This window comes from Eriocheir sinensis, chromosome 1 (genome assembly GCF_024679095.1).
Source record: "Eriocheir sinensis breed Jianghai 21 chromosome 1, ASM2467909v1, whole genome shotgun sequence".
Lineage (NCBI taxonomy): Eukaryota > Metazoa > Arthropoda > Malacostraca > Decapoda > Varunidae > Eriocheir > Eriocheir sinensis.
The window spans coordinates 13436835-13456974 of record NC_066509.1 but is presented as its reverse complement, the minus strand read 5'-3'; the positions used below and the strand labels follow the sequence as shown (position 1 = coordinate 13456974).

General features: G+C 43.8%; 1 protein-coding gene across 1 annotated transcript in view; it reads left to right on the top strand.

Moving 5' to 3' along the window:
- Window positions 1-20140, top strand: part of LOC126987970 (GATA zinc finger domain-containing protein 15-like) — a gene marked incomplete at both ends in the record, with an annotated part of 55436 nt that overhangs the window by 15510 nt on the left and 19786 nt on the right.

Genomic DNA, 20140 nt, shown 5'->3' with positions numbered 1-20140 from the left:
TAATTTCCTGTTGCGTAATGACGTAACCTATTTTCCCTAATGATTGAAGGTGGATAATGTTACACCAATTTTGTTAGGAAGTAGACGGATAAATACTTCTTAATTACAGTCCCATTAGTCTGTCAGTAGTAAATTAGCTACTCTAGAGAATAATTAAGGACAAAATTATGAGTACCTAGAAAGTCGTTAGCTAATTAAGGATTCTAATATATGTAAGTCGATTTAAAGTTTCGTTCCCAACTTCCTTAACTTCTTTGCTCTATTTATTGTCTCTTCACTCTATTCACTCATTCACATCTTCACTCTTTCTCTACTCCTGTTCATACACCTCTCTCCCTTCCATTCCTCTTGCTTTTCCCTTTCCTCTATCCCAAAATTTTCATCTTGTCCTGCCTTCTTAATCATTCTCCATTCCTTTTCATCTCCTGTCTCTAGCGCATCTTTTCACTCCTACTCTCGTTCACTCATTTACTCTCCTTCACTCCTTATCTACTGTTCATTCACTTCTCTCCTTTTCTACCTCTCTTCCCTTCCTCTTTCTCCTTTCCATAATATACATTTTGTCCCTTCTTTACTTTCTTGCCTTCCATTTGCCTTTCCATTCCTTTCCTTGTCTCTCCCATTTTCCACCTTCTCATATCCTTACTCTATCGCTTCTCTTTTCACTCCCTCCAGTACTCCCGTTCCAGTTCTCCACGCCCCCTCTCACTGCTCTCGCCGCCCTTCCCGCTTTCCCTTGCCGGGCCATCAACCCCCTTCAGGCAGGCATTAGGGCGACACGCGGTCTTAATGTTCCCGCAGTCTCTCCCGACCCCGCGCCAAGGCCCCTATCAATCAGGGCCTCGGAGATGGACCACCAAATATCTTCCTAATTGCCCGTAAGATTGGCCATCCCTCATGCGAAAATTGCCCTCGTGAAAGAGCCTCTTTCATCACCAACTTCGTGACTTGAATCGCAAGCCAATCATTATAAGGCTATGGAAGTGAAGTGTGTGTGTGTGTGTGTGTGTGTGTGTGTGCGTGTGCGTGTGCGTGTGCGTGAGAGAGAGAGAGAGAGAGAGAGAGAGAGAGAGAGAGAGAGAGAGAGAGAGAGAGAGAGAGTTTGTGTGTGTGCGTGTGCGTGCGTGTGCGTGTGTGTGTGCTGCGTCCGTGAATGCATCAACGGCAGTGCGAATACAAGTGCAACAAAAGAAGGAAATAAACTTTTGCAAATTTTAGGTCACCGTGATTGCGAGGGGAATTAAAACCGAGCCAGATATAAAAAGTGCAGGTATTTTTTTCACAAGTGATGTTTAATGTAAAACTCTCTATGCATTTAATTAACTCGAATTTCCGCCAGGGAGTCCGACACGAGGCTCGCCGGGGTTATCGACGGTGTTTTTTTCCTGCGGGAAAGGAGAAAGAACGAGAGAAAAACAAAACTCTGAAATATGTCCGCAACACACAAGGCTCAAAAAGAGCAGAAAAGGAAAGAAATGAGTAATCAAATTTGGCTCCCTGGTTGGCGATGCTCGTTTACCGTGTATCTGGTTGAACTCACCCGGAAAACCTCCCTCCGTTGTAGACTCGTTTAAAAGCCAATTACCTGAGATAATCACAGCGACAGGTAACAGATACACAGCTTTGCTCCCTATACCCGTTAAAATAAGTAACATTGACACAAAAACAGATGCAGGCGGATAAATGGATAGATATTGGTAACATTTTTTTTTTCGTTTCTTTCGATTAAAGATGTGGACGGAACAAGTTGGGTTACAAGGATATTACATTTGAAGAAAAAGTGTGTAGATGTATTTGTATGTATGTATATGTATGTGTGCTCGTGTGTGTGTGTTTGTGTGTGTGTGTGTGTGTGTGTGTGTGTGTGTGTGTGTATACTGATACATATACATACCATTACTAAGTTTTTTCATCACAAAGATCAAGAGAGCTATCATGTGTCCTTCAGAATAAACAACTGGAAATGCTGTTAACAGAAAACCGTAATTTAAAACGTCTATTTAGAATTTCCCGAAGTGAATCATGATTAGTCGTATTGAAGAGGAACTTCAGGTAAAGAGCAAAAGTTGGTAGCTATAAATGAAGAGTCCTTTGGACAGCGTCTCAGTAAACTCTTAATAAGGAACTCGTGACTGGCGTTCGAAGGGAGTCAAGTTTCGATGTAAATGAAGGAATCTGTCGGGGCACAATGAGGCCATCGGTTAGTCAATTAACATCAATGAATTTCGGTGCTGGGAGAAGGTAAGGAGTCTAGACCCGGACTCTAAATTTAAACCCGAGTCACGTTGAGCTCCAGAAAAAAAGAGTGTGAGAGAGAGAGAGAGAGAGAGAGAGAGAGAGTGAGAGTGAGAGTGAGTGTGTGTGTGTGTGTGTGTGCCAGCGAGGGAGCGAGAGAAAGAAAGAAAGCCAGAGCCCGAGAGGGAGAGCGAGAGAGATCGGCTGGCTGGCTAGGTCGAGTCTCCCGGGGTGTGTCGCCTTCCTTCTTACCCCGTCGACAGGCTCGTTTAGTATGCATTAGTTTTTACCCGGGATAATGAGGAGGGGGAAGTCTTATTTGCATATGCTAACATGTTCTTCAGGGTGTCGCTTTAATTGTGGAGTGATAAAGTCAGAGAGAGGGAGAGAGAGAGGGAGAGAGGGAGGTCAAGACATGCGAAAGTTCTGAACCTTGGATTTGTAATAGTAGTAGTAGTAGCAGTAGTAGTAGTAGTAGTAGTAGTAGTAGTAGCATAGCAGCTAGTATTTAATGTTATAGTTGCGGAATTAGCAGGTAGTATTGACTGAAGTAGATGAGTATTGGTACTAAGAAAAACAACAGAAAAACAACAGAAGCACCAGCGGCAGTATCAAAAAGCAATAACGTTAGTGCCAAGAACAGCAGTAGTGGGAACATCAATATTAGTAGCAATAACAGTAATGGCAGTAGCAGGAACAGCAGTCGTAGTAAGAGCAGCAGCAGTTGCATCAGCAGGAGCAGCGGTAGAACATGCGGTAATAGCGGCGGTAACAGGCTGTCGGATCTATATTATTTCCGCCTCTTTCCCTCCCGCCGCTCACTCCGGCACGACTGTCTCCTGGAAAGTGTGGGCGTGGCGTGAGGAGCGTCGTGCAGCGAGGAGGAAAGAGGCGCAGCAAACAGCCGCGTTGGAAAGCTAAAAGCGACAGGAACATTATCATCATCAGCAATCATGAAACCCCTGCACAACAAAGACCTTTTCCAGCGTCATCCACCTCTCCTTGTCTGATCTTAGTGTATTCCAATCAGCTCGGTAAAGACTTTTGTTTTACGTCTTCACCTGCTTTTCTGTCCGCCATGACTTCCTCAATTCCTGGGTTGCCGTTTCGTTACTTCGGTTGTCGGAAAAAAGGAGCAGGGTTCTAAAAATTGGAGAGACTTGCTGCAATAAGATTATATGGTCTCAACGCTGGCTTTTGTCCGGGTTTGACTTTTTTCTTTCTCCTTGCAGACTTCAGCATTTTGCAGCGGCATTCTTTTTTCTCTCAGATTTCTTTTCTCCACATGTTTCTGGCGGATTTCCTTTCTATTCTGTTTTCTCCTTGCGTTGTTTTTGATATTTTTTTTTCTGTGACAACACTGCAGTCTAAAAAATCTTTTGTCTTCTCCCTTTGTGTATTTCGCTCACCTGCGGCCTGATGAAGGGTGGGGAGGGTGACCAATACCTGGGGAGACTCGGAGTTAGGTGTTGCAGAAAAAGTGGCCTTGGGATTATTGGATTATCCTCACCTGAAGACTAGACAAGTAGGATGACTGAAAAAACTGGGTGAAAGTGAGACGTTTAGCTAAAGTAAAGTGTAGCTGGTGTAGCGTAACCTCTCCTGAAGACTTAACCAATAGAATGACGGAGGAACGGGATGGCAGTATGGCGTGTAGCTATGATAAACTTGGCTCTTGCATGTACCACGTAATACCTGGCATATCAACTAACTTCTGTTTTATAGTTATTGGCCATACAACTCTCGGATCAATTAATTTTGTAGATAAGCTCCTCCCACTTCCTCATCAAGCGCATAACATTAACCAGTGCACCAGCAGGCTATGTCCAACTCAAACTGACTCAGGCTACGGTGGTTGCGGGTGCGTGGAAGATTTTGTCTAATGGGCGGCCGGGCGGGAGTAGGTGGGACTTGTTTGACATGTTGAGGTGAAGAGACTAGAGTGGGCGGTGAAGCATGAAGGAGCAAGACCCACAAGAATAACGAAGAATGTGAGTCGAATCTTTCACCGAATAATTATTAATTCATTTTGGCCCGAAACTTCTTAATTGAATCCCAAACTTTAGGGGGAAAATAATGAATTGTTCAATAGATCTCTCCTCTGCTCGCCCCTCCCCTCCTTCTTTTCCTCCCTCACTCGTAAGTTTCCTTCATCCGAGTTTCCCCTCTGCTTTCGTTGCTGCTGCTGTTGCTGTTGTTTTTTTACTGTTGATGCTGATGCTGCCGTCAACTGAGTCCTGTTCAATGGCCTCGTCCATCGCCACCACCTTTTAAAGTTTCCAGATTCTTTGCTTGTTTAGCAATGCGGTTTAATGTTTTCTGAACCCATTTATCTTCGTCGTCTCTCCCAAGCAGTTCCCCCTATCTTTCGGCATCAGAATCTCGCATTTGCCACTCGTATAATAATTTAAACTCGTGATTTGTACCTCATATAAATTTGCTATTTCTGGTATCTAGTGTAGCATTTCCAAAACGTTCCAAGGATATAATATATCATTTTCATCGCAACTTTCTTCCTCGTTTAGCATGATGAATAACGATGCACTATATCATTGAAGGATTGTTTGAACACGAGAACCGTCGAGATTTTCTTTTCTCTTCGCAACATTTCAAATATTCCAACGTAATATTAAATAAATATTAAACATTAATTTTCCATGTATTGAAAAGTTCCCACAAGCTAACTGCAAAATTACTGAGATATTTTTTACTAAATTTAGCGGTAGGAAAACATTCCCGCATAACACACACACACACACACACACACTCACACACGCACCACTCACACACCAGACACACACACACACACACACACACACACACACACACACACACACACACACACACACACACACACACACACACACACACACACACACACACACACACACACACACACACACACACACACACACACACACACACCAGCAATTACAATATCCTGCCCCGCAGTCACAGAGGGTAGAGTAACAATGTATAAAGGGAAAAATATTTACCAAAACGAAATCCAATATTTGTGTTCCATGTCACTTCACTCTCTGTTGCAGCGTTACCATTCAGCCCGCCGAACATACGTGTCACACTTGTACGCTTCAGGTGACACTAACGCGCCAGTGTGTGTGTGTGTGTGTGTGTGTGTGTGTGTGTGTGTGTTTACGTTCTGCCCGTGGCGGCGGCAGGCTTTCTTGGTGGAGTCTGGTGGGCGACCCCAGCCTGTTATGGTGCAGGCAATTGTTCATAGTGGCGCCATTTTGCTTGTATATGCGTGTGGGTGGTTATATGCGTGTGTGTGTGCGTGTGTGTGTTTGGGGTATAAAAAATGTTAAATAAATAAATAAATAGATAAACAAATAAATAAATAAATACCGTATATATATATATATATATATATATATATATATATATATATATATATATATATATATATATATATATATATATATATATATATATATATATATATATATATATATATATATCTAAACCTCACCTTCTCTTCCTCACTGAAACAAAGGTCTCTAAGGCTACTGACAGCAATCTCTACTCTGTTCCCTCCTACTATCTCTATCCTAAATCTCAATCCAAAGCTGGATGTTGCCCCTACGTGCGCAACGACATCACTTGCTCTCGTGCCCACGACCTTGACTCTTCAGAATTTTGCACCATCTGGCTAAGACTTCATCGTCATTCTATAACTAAATGCATCTGTGCTGTTTATCTCTCACCTAACTCTACTAACTGTAAAATTCTTTGACTACTTGAACTCTAAAGTGAAGCACATCTTGACATACTCTCCCTTCGCTGAAATCTCCATCTTTGGAGATTTCAATGTTCACTACCAGCTTTGGCCTTCATCCTCTTTCACTGACTAACCTAGTGAACAAGCGTACAACTTTGCTCTCCTCATTGACCTAGAGCAGTTGGTTCAGCAACCTACACGTATTCCCGACCGCCTTGGAGTCCGGCCCAACATACTAGACCTCTTCCTTACCTCGAACCCTTCTGCTTACTCTGTCAAACTGTTCTCTCCGTGGGGCTCCTCCGATCACAACCTTATTTCTGTATCCTGTCCTATCGCTCCTGTACATCCTCTGGACCCACCGAAGAGGCGATGCTTCTGGCATTTTCCTTCAGCTCGGTGGGACGACCTGATGATGTACTTTTCCGATTTCCCGTGGAATGATTATTGCTTCCAGGATAGAAACCCCTCTGTGTGTGCCCAGCGCATTACCGAGGTGATTGTCTCTGGAATGGAGCCATACATTCCACGTATTTTCTCTACTCCTCATGCTAAAAAGCCTTGGTTTAATCATGCTTGTTCTCGTGCTGTGTAAGATAGAGAGGCAGCTCACAAAAGGTACCAGAGGCTTCGCACTCCTGCTAAGCATGATCTTTATATTTCAGCCTGGAATCGTGCCAAATCTATTCTTCGACTTACCAAAACATCTTTCATCAATAGGAAATGACAGAACCTTGCTTTTTTTAATTCCTCCCGTGACTTTTGGCACCTAGCTAAAAATATCTCCTCCAATTTCACTTCTTCATCTTTCCCTCCTCTCCTTAACCCTGACGGCAGCACCGCCGTCTCATCTATCTCTAAGGCTGAACTCTTCTCTCAAACTTTCTGTAACAACTCCACTCTGGACGATTCTGGGCATATTCCTCCTACTCATCCCCCCTTTGACTCTTTTATGCCTGTTATTAAGATTCTTAAGAGTGATGTTTTCTATGCCCTCTCTGGCCTCAACTTTCAGAAGGCTTATGGACCTGATGGAGTGCCTCCATCTTAAAAACTTACTTAAAAACTCTGCCTCCGTGCTAACACCCTGCCTGGTCAAACTCTTTCGCCCCTGCCTATCAACATCTACCTTTCCTTCCTGCCGGAAGTATGCCTTCATACAGCCTGTGCCTAAGAAGGGTGACCGATCCAATCCCTCAAACTACCGCCCTATAGCTTTGCTTTCCTGCCTATCTAAAGCTTTTGAATCAATTCTTAACCGGAAGATTCAAAAGCACCTATCGAATTGTGACCTTCTATCTGAACGCCAGTGTGGGCTATGCAAGGGGCGTTCTACTGGCGAGGCGATCTTTTGGTCATCCTCTCTTAGCCGTTTCGGTGAAACTTTCACTGTTGCGCTAGACATATCGAAAGCCTTCGATAGAGTCTGGCACAAGTCTTTGCTTTCTAAACTGCCCGCTTTCGGATTCTATCCCTCACTAAGATCCTTTATCTCCAGTTTCCTTTCCGACCGTTCTATTTCCGCTGTGGTAGACGGTCACTGTTCTTCCCCTAAACCTATCAACAGTGGTGTTCCACAGGGCTCTGTCCTATCACCCACTTTCTTCCTGTTATTCATCAATGATCTTTTTTCCATAACAAACTGTCCTATCCACTCATACGCTGATGACTCCACTCTGCATTATTCAACTTCTTTCAACAGAAGACCCTCTCAACAGGAATTACAAGACTCCGGACTTGAGGCTGCAGAACGCTTAACCTTAAACCTTGCTATCATTTCCGATTGGGGTAAAAGGAACCTTGTGTCCTTCAATGCCTCAAAAACCCAGTTCCTCCACCTATCAACTCGACACAATCTTCTAAACACCTATCCCCTATTCTTCGACAACACCCAGCTGTCACCTTTAAACACTAAATATCTTCGGTCTATCCTTAGCTCAAAATCACAACTGGAAACTTCACATCTCCTCTGTTACTAAATCAGCTTCCTCGAGGTTTGGCGTTCTGTATCGTCTCCGCCAGTTCTTCTTCCCCGCACAGATACTTTCCATATACAAGGGCCTTGTCCTCCCTCGTATGGAGTATGCATCTCACGTGTGGGGGGGCTCCAGTCACACAGCTCTTCTGGACAGAGTTAAATCTAAGGCTCTTCGTCTCATCATCTCTCCTCCTTTTACTGACTGCCTTCTACCTCTTAAATTCCACCGCCATGCTGCTTCTCTTTCTATCTTCTATCGATATTTTCATGCTGACTGTTCTTCTGAACTTGCTAACTGCATGCCTTCCCCCCTCCCGCGGCCCCGCTGCTCACGACTTTCTACTCATGCTCATCCCTATATTGTCCAAACCCCTTATGCAAGAGTTAACCAGCATCTCCATTCTTTCATCCCTTTCACTGGTAAACTCTTGGACAGTCTTCCTTCGTCTGTATTTCCTCCTGCCTATGACTTGACCTCTTTCAAGAAGAGTGTATCGGGACCCCTCTCCACCCGAAATTAACCTCTCTTTTGGCTACTCTTTACCTTTTACTATTGTGGGAGCGGCGAGTAGCGGATTTTTTTTTTACTCTTTTTGTTGCTCTTGAGCATATATATATATATATATATATATATATATATATATATATATATATATATATATATATATATATATATAGATAGATAGATAGATAGATAGATAGATAGATAGATATAGATATAGATATAGATAAAGAGAGAGAGAGATAGGTAGGTAGATACAAATAGATTGGTAGACAGATAGATACCGATAGACAGATAGATAGATAGATACAGATAGATAGATATTTAGATTTGTTTGATGTTTGTTTATTTATTTATTTATTTATTTGTATATTTTTTGGTATTTCTATTTCTGTTTTTTCTTTTCCTCTCTTTATGAGGGCATTTCTTTCTTTGTTTATTTGTTTGTTCACATTCGCTGTTATTTATTTATTCATTGAGAGAGAGAGAGAGAGAGAGAGAGAGAGAGAGAGAGAGATCTATATACTGTACATACGGACGGACAGGCAGATTGCAAGACAGACCGACATAGTAGGTGGTCACAGATTTCAAATATAAAAGGTCAAGCAAAATTTTTTACTTTTGATTCATAGCAGAAGAGTGTGTTGGAATTCTAACCTGTAAGAACGACGCAGGATCAGCGCAAGATTGGATTTTGGATTGGTAAAAAGTAAGCGGATCCATAATTTTGCATCGCTGAGAAGGTTGAGCAATCCTTACGCCCTTAAAATATATAAAGAGCAATAAAAAAAATCGGCAGGTACGATCCACCGAAAGAATATATGAAGAAAATAGAAGCACGAAAGAAGAAAATGTGAATGAGGGAGAGAATTATTATCCTTTTATAAGTCTGATCAAGAATTCCTGAGTGTGTGCTGTGCTGGCTGTTCCGCGGCGGGAGACGTGGCAGGCTGATTGACAGGCTGACTGACTGCTGAAATGACTGGCTGGCTGACTGACTAACTGGCTGGCCCGTGCTTCGTCCCTCGTGACCACACCACGTCCGCACTGTTAACGGTTATCAGTCAACGGTTTACTGTCAGTTCAGCCACACAGTCTCATACAGTTAGTCCAGATAGACGGTCAGGTATATTTAATCCATACAGTCAACGCTTAACAGTCACTTTAAACTCACAACTCCATATAGCTAATCCAGATACACGGTCAACCAGAAACAGTTACTCCACATACAGTCATCCGTTTACAGTCAGTTTATAAGAGCTAGAAGTTACGCCTTATTCCTGTATTTCCTTCTCTTCCTCTTTTTTCTCCATCATCCTCTCCTTGTCTGTCCCTTTCCACTATTCCCTTAGTTCCCTGCATCTGTCGTCTTCTTCATTTCTTTCCTTCCTTAGCAAGTGAACAGCAAGCGAGTTCACTGTCTTGTATAAACTTAAAGTCTGTCTGTATCCGTCGCAGAGCCGGTTTTGCTCCCCCTTTGCCTCCCCGCACCCGTTTGCCAATGGATAAATTCGGCGGCAAAATTTTCAGTGTATTACAGAAAGATAAATCGTGTGTGGCTGTCCTCGAGCGTCCCCGTCGATCCCATTCCGCCCCGTGACGGTGCTGGATAAAAACACACAAAAAAGAGGGAAAAAGAGCGGCTCATAAAGTTGATTGATTTAAATTACAGGGAAACGGGTAAATATAATCGCTGCGTAAATGACTATTACAAGGAATATCGCATGCAATTAGTTCTCGGGCGCAGATTCAACCAAAAATTATTTATACGCGGAAATATCGTGTTGGGCGGCACAAAGGATTTCATGCTGCAAAGTTACACAATTTGGAAGCTTAACTATAGGAGGATATTTCTATCAACGCTTTTACTTAATGCATTTTCGAATCTCTCTCTCTCTCTCTCTCTCTCTCTCTCTCTCTCTCTCTCTCTCTCTCTCTCTCTCTCTCTCTCTCTCTCTCTCTCTCTCTCTCTCTCTCTCTCTCTCTCTCTCTCTCTCTCTCTCTCTCTCTCTCTCTCTCTCTCTCTCTCTCTCTCTCTCTCTCTCTATCTCAACCCTCTATTCCATTTTTATAACGTTGCCAGTTGTTTGACTTTCGCTTTGTGTGTTCAGAGCACCTCGATTCCAGCTCCGTTTACCCTTTCAAAAAGAAGCAAGAAAGCTCTATTGTAACTGGCACCGCGAGTCTCTTTTTTGTCCGAGTATAGACGCCGAATTAGTTTTCTCACCACCGCTCAGCTAAAGGAATAAGAGCAATAAGAAATACATAAATGTCATCGGTGGTCAGGTGGTACTGGCGGTGGCCTTTGAGAGCAAGGATCTGGTGAGTGTTTCTATATTCCGTTTCTAGTTTCTTTTCTGTGTGGCTTTTATGTTCACCACCGAGCAGAAGCAACAAAAGCAAGACAAGCTCCATACATGTTACTGCAGTTCATGGTGGGTTCTAGAGGTTAGTGTTGTGGATTTGGTCATAGACTTGAGTGCGTTCTGATGTATTTGTATCGTGTTTTTATTTTCAATGTTAACTATTCAGTCCAGACAGCAAGACCACCTCCATATATATCATTATTTGTTTTAGTGAATGTCAAGAAGCGAGAGTCTTGTTGGTAAAGTGGTGTTGTTGTATGTTATCCACTCAACAGAGGCAAAAAGAATAAGAACAACACTCCTTTTATGTCGTTACCGTTGTTAGTGGTGGTATCTGGAGCCTAGGGTCGGAGTTGTTACTGGTCCTGAGGGGAAGATTGTTACCGATGTGGCTGTGTGGATTTTAATCTTGGGGCCTAATCCACCATGTTTCATTTTCCGCTCTGGTTTACTTCAATATCGCCCCTTCCTTCCATCGATGCCTAACGTCTTGTCCACAATAGGCAGTCTTAGTCCTAAGGAACGTCTGCTGTTTTTCCTACTGCTCACGACATTCAATTATTATATGAAAATCTATCTCGTTATCTTTTTGGGTTTGTTTACTCTCTCTCTCTCTCTCTCTCTCTCTCTCTCTCTCTCTCTCTCTCTCTTATCTAAACATACATATATATTTACAAAACCTAAAGGTGCACTGCCGTGTGTTGCCTATTCAAAGGGCATAAAGTCTATATATAAAAATAAAAATAAAAATAAAAACGTACATTATACACATTCATATATATGTTAGTTTAGGGTAGAGTAGGTAGGTTAGGTTAGTTTAGGGTAGGGTAGGGTAGGGTAGGGTAGGATAGGTTACGTTAGGTTCCATAACATAGCAAAATGAAAAATCCATCTCACAAATTCACTAGGGATTTCATGAAATGACTGATTTCACACTTTCCCTGTAACATATATACACACTGCACTGTGTCACTAATCAACTATAAGTGTTAGTGGAGTGGGGAGTGAGTTTCTCCAGTGGTGGGCCGCCAGTTTAACCTCCTGCGTGTTCAACTCCCGGACGTGGGGGACGGTGGCCGTGAACACACACACACACACACTCTCTCTCTCTCTCTCTCTCTCTCTCTCTCTCTCTCTCTCTCTCTCTCTCTCTCTCTCTCTCTCTCTCTCTCTCTCTCTCTCTCTCTCTCTCTCTCTCTCCTCCCTAACCACCAGACAACCTGCTGACTCACCTGCTGACACCTGCCCCGCGCCACACACCAATCAGCGGCCACTGTCACTGCTGCAATTAAGCTCTGTCCCTTCCCTTCCCTTCCCTTCCCTTCCCTTCCCTTCCCTTCCCTTCCCTTCCCTTCCCTTCCCTTTCCTTCCCTTCCCTTCCCTTCCCTTCCCTTCCCTTCACTTCTCTTCTCTTCTCTTTTCTTTTCTTTTCTTTTCTTCTCTTCTCTTTCCTTCCCTTGTCTTCTGTTCAGCTCCGTTTTTCTTTCACTTCCCTTCCTTTTCCTTCCCTTCCCTTCCCTTCCCTACCCTTCCCTACCCTTCCCTTCCCTTCCCTTCCCTTTCCTTTCCTTCCCATCCCTTCCCTTCCCTTCCCTTCCCTTCCCTTCCCTTCCTTTCCTTTCCCTTGCCTTCCGTACCGTTCCCTTCCGTTCCGTTTCCTTCCCTTCCTCTCCATCTTCATCAATTGCTGTACCTTTCCTTTTGTTCTCTTTCTTTCTCTTCTCCGTTTTCCCTTTCGCATTCTTTCCTTTCCCTTCCATTCTCGTTCCTTCCATTCCCATGACTTGCTTTCCTTCACCAATATTTCCCTTTCCTTCCCTCCTTTCCTTCTTTTCCTTCCCTTCCTTGTCTTTTCTACTCAAATCTGATATATTTTGTGCTCCCCCATCACCTTCCCCTCTCTCTTGTTTAATTTTTCTGTTTAATCCATATAAGACGTAGGAGGAAGGGGAGGAGTAGGGGCAGAAGGAGCTGGAAATATAAATGAATGTAAAGAGGAAGTAGTGTAAGGGTTATTTCGAGCCCGGTCGTAGGGAGTGCATGGGCCGGAGACACGAAAAGAACAAAAACTAGAGGAGGGGAAAAGGGAGGCAAGGAAGGACAGGGGGGTAAAGTAATCAGAGGTAAAGATTGCGAGTATTGGAGGGAGGAAGGGGAGAGAGAGAGGGAGCGCAGGAGGACAAGGAGAAAAATAAATTAGGGCCATAGAAGGAAGATGGGGAGAGGCGGAGGTAGAAGGAAATGAAGAGGAAGAGAGACGCAGGGAACCGGGAGAATCGTGGACATGGAGGAAAAGACAGAGGAAGATGGAGAAAAGAAAAAGAGGAAGAGAAGAAAATAGAGGAATTAGGCATAAGAAATTGAGAAGGAAAGTGGGAAATGGTGAGGAAGACGGAGAGAGAATGATTGGAAGACTGAGATGAAGAGACAGAAAGATGGTGAAGGAAAGGAGGAGAGAGAATGGAAAGGAACGGAGGGGAGAGAGGGAGTATTGTTTCATTTGAGTAAGGAAAGGGAGAGGGAGAGAGGGAGGAGGAGGAGGAGGAGGAGGTGGAGGGAACAGAGAAGAGGAAGAGAACAGAGGGAGAGGGAGTGTTGTGTCACCTTAGGATAAAGAGGGAGAGGAAAAGGAGGAGAGAAAGGGGAAGGGAACCAAGGTGGAAGGGAGTGGGTACGAAGGGAGGGAGAGGGGGCATTAGGTTTCGTGTTCGGAGGGAGAGGGAGTGGGAGAGTGAAAGGTGCAGGAGGAAGGAGAGGGGAAGGGAACGGAGGAGGGAGAGAAGGGAGGGAACGGTGGAGGGAGAGGAGGTTTCGTGTTTCATCTGCGGAAGGGAAGGGAGAGGGAGAGCTAAAGGGGAAGGAGGAGGGGGAGGGCAAGGTAAAGGAGGAGGAACTGGAGGGGGAAGACGTGGTATTATGTCTCATCTGAGGAAGGAAAGTCGTCCCCTAATCCCGCCCTGAAGACTAATTAAGGGGCAGGTGCGTGGGTCGGCAGGTGTGGACAGGTGTGATCGATGGTGCTCCGCCCTGGACGTGAAATGTGTGTTTAATGCCGCCGGCGTTGTGGTCGTAATATATATTTTTATCTTTTTTTATTTATTCCTCTCGCTCGTGTTGTTTTTCATATCATATTTTTCCTTTTGTTTGTTCCTCTTTTTTTTTTCCAGCCGATGTTGTATCCGGGAATATATATTCTTTCTGCTATCCATTTTTTTTTGTCGTGTTGTTTAAGTTTAATATATGTTTTTTTCTTTACGTTTTTTCTTCTTTTACGCCGCCTTGTTTTATGTAATGTGTTATTTGTGATTGCTTTTCTCGTTTTCTTTTGCATGATTTTATTTTTTTATTTTATCCATTTTTGTGTCCTAAGATTTTTTTTCTCTCCACTATTGTTTTATGTACGCTGTTTTACGTAGCGTTTTTTTTATTTTTTTTCTCGTTTTCTTTAGCTGGCTTTGTTTTATTTAATCTGCTTTTTTCTGGTCTAGTTTTTTAGTTTTACCCCCAGTATTGTTTTCATGTATATTTGTGAAAGGAAGCGAGAGACAGTTTTAGTTGAACTTTCTGTCGTTTTCCCTTTTCCTTTTACCTTTTTCTCCCTTTTCTTTTTATTTTTGCTCCAGTATTGTTTTAATTATTTGTCAGGGGAAAGAAGAGAGAAAAAAAGAACGTGGACGACAGGTGATTTATTAATTTTTATTTTTTTTTATTCTTATTCTTATTTTTATTTTCATCATTATTACTATTATTGTTCTTTGTCCTCGTTCCATTTATATATTTACCGGAACACATTATTTTGTTTGTTTGTGTGTGTGTGTGTGTGTGTGTGTGTGTGTGTGTGTGTGTGTGTGTGTGTGTGTGTGTGTGTGTGTGTCCGCGCCTTTTTGCATGTTTGTCGTTGTATGCCCATTTAAAAAAAAAAAATAGGTGCAGGCAGCGCCGGTAGGCTCTCTTGAGGGGCCTCTTGGACGGCCCCAGCCGTTAGAGGCGCAGGCGAATTTTATTTTTAGTGGCTGGTTGTTGCGCCTACGTGCGCAACGACATCAATTACTCTCGCGCCCACGACCTTGACTCTTCTGAATTTTCCACCATCTGGCTAAGACTTCATTGTCATTCTATTACTAAATACATCTGTGCTGTTTATCTCTCACCTATGTAACTCTACCAACTATGTAAAATTCTATGACTATCTGAATTCTAAAGTGGAGCACTATCTTGACCCACTCTCCCTTCGCTGAAATCTCCATCCTAGGAGATTTCAATGTTCACCACCAGCTTTGGCTTTCATCCTCTTTCACTGACCATCCTGGTGAACAAGCCTACAACTTTGCTATCCTCAACGACCTAGAGCAGTTGGTCCAGCACCCTACAGGTATTCCCGACCGTCTTGGAGATCGGCCCAACATTCTAGACCTCTTCCTTACCTCAAACCCTTCTGCTTATTCTGTCAAACTGTTCTCTCCGTTGGGCTCCTCCGATCACAATCTTATTTCTGCATCCTGTCCTATCGCTCCTGTACACCCTCTGGACCCACCGAAGAGGCGATGCTTCTGGCATTTTGCTTCAGCTCGGTGGGACGACCTAAGGATGTACTTTTCCGATTTCCCGTGGAATGATTATTGCTTCCAGGATAGAGACCCCTCTGTGTGTGCTCAGCGCATCACAGAGGTGATTGTCTCTGGAATGGAGGCATACATTCCTCGTTCTTTCTCTACTCCTCATGCTAAAAGCCCTGGTTCAATCACGCTTGTTCTAGTGCTGTCAATGATAGAGAGGTAGCTCACGAAAGGTACCAGAGCCTTCAAACTAATGCTAATTATGAACTTTATATTTCTGCCCGAAATCGTGCCAAATCTATTCTCCGACTAACCAAAAATTCTTTCATTAATAGAAAATGTCAAAACCTTGCTTTCTCTAACTCTTCCCGTGACTTCTGGCATCTAGCCAAACACATCTCCTCCAACTGCTCTTATTCATCTTTCCCTCCACTCAGTCCTGACGGCAACACTGCCGTCTCATCTATCTCTAAGGCTGAACTCTTCTCTCAAACTTTTTCTAAAAACTCCACTCTGGACGATTCTGGGCATATTCCTCCTACTCATCCCCCCTCTGACTCCTTTATGCCTGTTATAAAGATTCTTCAAAATGATGTTTTCTATGCCCTCTCTGGCCTCAATCCTCAGAAGGCTTATGGACCTGATGGAGTGCCTCCTATTGTCCTCAAAAACTGTGCCTCCGTGCTGTCACCCTGCCTGGTCAAACTCTTTCGCCTCTGCCTGTCAACATCTACCTTTCCTTCTTGCTGGAAGTATGTCTTCATACAGCCTGTACCTAAGAAGGGTGACCGATCAAATCCCTCAAACTACCGTCCTATAGCTTTACTTTCTTGTCTATCTAAAGCTTTTGAATCAATCGTTAACCGGAAGATTCAAAAGCACCTTTCCACTTCTGACCTTCTATCTGATCGCCAGTATGGGTTCCGCAAGGGGCGTTCTACTGGTGATCTCCTAGCCTTCTTAACTGACTCTTGGTCATCCTCTCTTAGCCGTTTCGGTGAAACTTTTGCTATTACGCTGGACATATCAAAAGCTTTTGATAGGGTCTGGCACAAATCTTTGCTTTCTAAACTACCCTCCTACGGTTTCTATCCTTCTCTCTGTACCTTTATCTCCAGTTTCCTTTCTGACCGTTCTATTTCTGCCGTGGTAGACGGTCACTGTTCTGCTCCTAAATCTATTAACAGTGGTGTCCCACAGGGTTCTGTCCTATCTCCCACTCTTTTTCTGTTGTTCATTGATGATCTTCTTTCCAAAACGAACTGTCCTATCCATTCCTACGCCAATGATTCCACTCTGCATTACTCAACTTCTTTTAATAGAAGACCCACCCTTCAGGAACTTAACGACTCAAGGCTGGAGGCTGCAGAACGCTTAGCCTCAGACCTTACTATTATTTCCGATTAGGGCAAGAAGAACCTGGTGTCCTTCAACGCCTCAAAAACACAGTTTCTCCACCTATCCACTCGACACAATCTTCCAAACAACTATCCCCTATTCTTTGACAACACCCAGCTATCACCTTCCTCAACACTAAACATCCTCGGTCTATCCTTAACTCAAAATCTCAACTGGAAACTTCATATCTCATCTCTTACTAAATCAGCTTCCTCGAGGCTGGGCGTTCTGTACCGTCTCCGCCAGTTCTTCTCCCCTGCACAGTTGCTGTCCATATACAGAGGCCTTGTCCGCCCTCGTATTTTTTTTTTTTTTTTTTTTTACGTTCTTGCCTATTGCGCCGGTAGGCATCTTCCCGGTGGGGCCTGATGGTCGGCCCAAGGCTTCTTCCAGGTGGGGCCTGATGGTCGGCCCAGCCCGTTCTGGCGCAGGCGAGTGTTTATAGTGGCGCCATCTTGCATTGGCTCATGCTGCCCCCCGGAACTCGTTCTTGATTCGCTTGGACAGCTTCCTCTAGAGTCCGGGTTGATGGGTGGTTTTCAGGACAGCATGTGGGTAGTTTTAAGCCACTCGGCGGTGACTGAAAAATCCGAGTGGTAGCGTGAGGATTCGAACCCGCGTCGTCCATCACGCGGCGAATGTGGGTCCAGTACGCTATCACTTCGGCCACCGCCTACCCAGTATGGAGTATGCATCTCATGTGTGGGGGGGCTCCACTCACACAGCTCTTCTGGACAGAGTGGAGGCTAAGGCTCTTCGTCTCATCAGCTCTCCTCCTCATACTGATAGTCTTCTACCTCTTAAATTCCGCCGCAATGTTGCCTCTCTTTCTATCTTCTATCGATATTTCCACGCTGACTGCTCTTCTGAACTTGCTAACTGCATGCCTCCCTCCCTCCCGCGGCCCCGCTGCACTCGACTTTCTACTCATGCTCATCCCTATACTGTCCAAACCCCTTATGCAAGAGTTAACCAGCATCTTCACTCTTTCATCCCTCACGCTGGTAAACTCTGGAACAATCTTCCTTCATCTGTATTTCCTCCTGCCTACGACTTGAACTCTTTCAAGAGGAGGGTATCAGGACACCTCTCCTCCCGTATTTGATCTTCCTTTCGGCCATCTCTTTTGTTTCTTTTTTAGGAGCAGCGAGTAGCGGGCTTTTTTTTTATTATTGTTTTCTTTTTTTGTGTGTGCCCTTGAGCTGCCTCCTTTGTTGTAAAAAAAAAAAAAAATATGATTCTTGCTTGGCTCACGCTGCCCCACAGTGCTCCACTTGAACTAAGCCGCTGAAGTTAGGGTTGACTGAAGATCTTGGCAGCGTGTGGATAATCTTCCGCAATTCGGCGATGGTTTGAAAAATCAACGTGTTTCGATGGGACTCGAACCTAGGTCCACAGGCTCACCACGCCCGCACGCTTTACTAATATCTTTTAACCCGTCTTTCCATTAGCAATAAGTTTCGTTCTTTCATTATTATATTTTTCGTGTTTGGTTTTATGTTTTGTTGCACAGTTTTCTGTTCATTGTTTTCTCTGCTTCATATCCTGCCTTTTTCCTTCACTCATATTTATGATCATCTTTCCTTTTTTTCATTGTAACAGGCAATATGCAACACATTCTTTTGACATTCTTGACATTTTTCATATTGCTTATTAACATTTCTTTTTTTTCCGCTGCTTCCTTTATCTCATCTATTTTTTTTTATAACTTTAATATTCCCCTCTGACCTTCCCTCGCCACGTTCATTACGCCGTGATGCACATTCGCCTTTCCTTCATCTTTTGTGCCTTCCTCGGAATCATTAGACCGCAGGGAGAACAGGAAACTCTAAATGGTGTAACTTTACGAACATTTCCTTGGCATCGTTATGGAGTCTCCCGGCGCGGTGGCTTTACTGAAGAAGTTACTGAAGTTGACTGCTTCGTATTCTAATGTGATCGTTACGTATAAGGTTTTCTGGCAATATCCTTAGTTTATTTGTATTATGTTGCTTATTCTTTGCTCGGCTTGATGTTTTTGATGCTTGATTTTTCTTTTCAGTCGCCCTCTGGAACCTCTTTCGGTGTCCTACAAGATTTAAGGTAAGTTATAAAGTTTCTGTATCCCTAAGAACATGATAAGTTTTTGTTTTGTTTGAGTAGCTCTTTAAGTTTATCTCATAACTCTCAAAGAACCGCCTCCTCGATATTAGGAAATGCTCACGTAATATATTTTTCTAAGGATGCCACACCACGCGGGGTTATCTTCGTTCCTTGTCGTTTACTTCATACACTTGGGGCAATTATCCCTCCGTCAGCAGTCCTCGTCAGCCCGTCGGAGGGTGTTGGACAGCTGACAGAGGCAAGAAGACGCCATGAATAACTGTCTTGGGCCGGCGCCAGAACCTTAATCGGATAAAGAGATGGGGGAAGTAACCTGAATGAGAAATATATAAATGCGTCTTACCATTAGTCTTCGCCGCCGCAGCAATCAGGGCCGCTAATCACTTCGTCTGCCTCTAATTAGATCTGCCACCTGCTACGGCCAGAATCGTTCGTCTGTCTGTCTTATTTATTTCTGACGGAGGCAAGTTTGTGTTTTAGGCTTAACTCTTCCTCCTCCTCACTTTTTTTTTTCTCTGGGGAGTGGAGTGAAGGACAAGAAGTGTTTGCTTTGGACGCAGTTTAATTAGATAATCTTAATTTTTACCTGCTTCAGAATTATGTTTACACTTTATTAATTAAATATTCTTTTGTAAATCGTTTTAGTCGTCAAGCACATTAGCAAACAGAAAACTGAAATGAGTTTATTAAAAAAGGTGGAGTCCCTTAGGCACAGGTGTACACACACACACACACACACACACACACACACACACACACACACACACACACTCACTCTCTCTCTCTCTCTCTCTCTCTCTCTCTCTCTCTCTCTCTCTCTCTCTCTCTCTCTCTCTCTCTCTCTCTCTCTCTCTCTCTCTCTCTCTCTCTCTCTCTCTCTCTCTCTCTCTCTCTCTCTCTCTCTCTCTTACACACACACACACACACGCACACACACACACACACACACGGAAGAGGACTACGAAGAAAGAAATGAGAGAGGGAGTGTAAGAGGTGGGCCAGAGCTGGAGGGAGCGCGGGAGGGCGAAGTTAAGAGGTTGAGAGGTGTTTGTGAAGTAAACATTAGAAAGTGAGTTTATTTTTAGCCTCAAGGTGTTGTCTGGTGCAGGTAAAGGAGATGTTGTGAGGTGATGGAGGACCAGGAGGAAGGGGAAAGAGGAGCGAGGAGAGAGAGAAGGGAAAGGAAGTTAATCAAGGAAGATAGTGATGGGAGAGGTGAGGAAGGTTAGGGAGCAGGCAGGTAAAGAAGGTAGGGAAAGACGA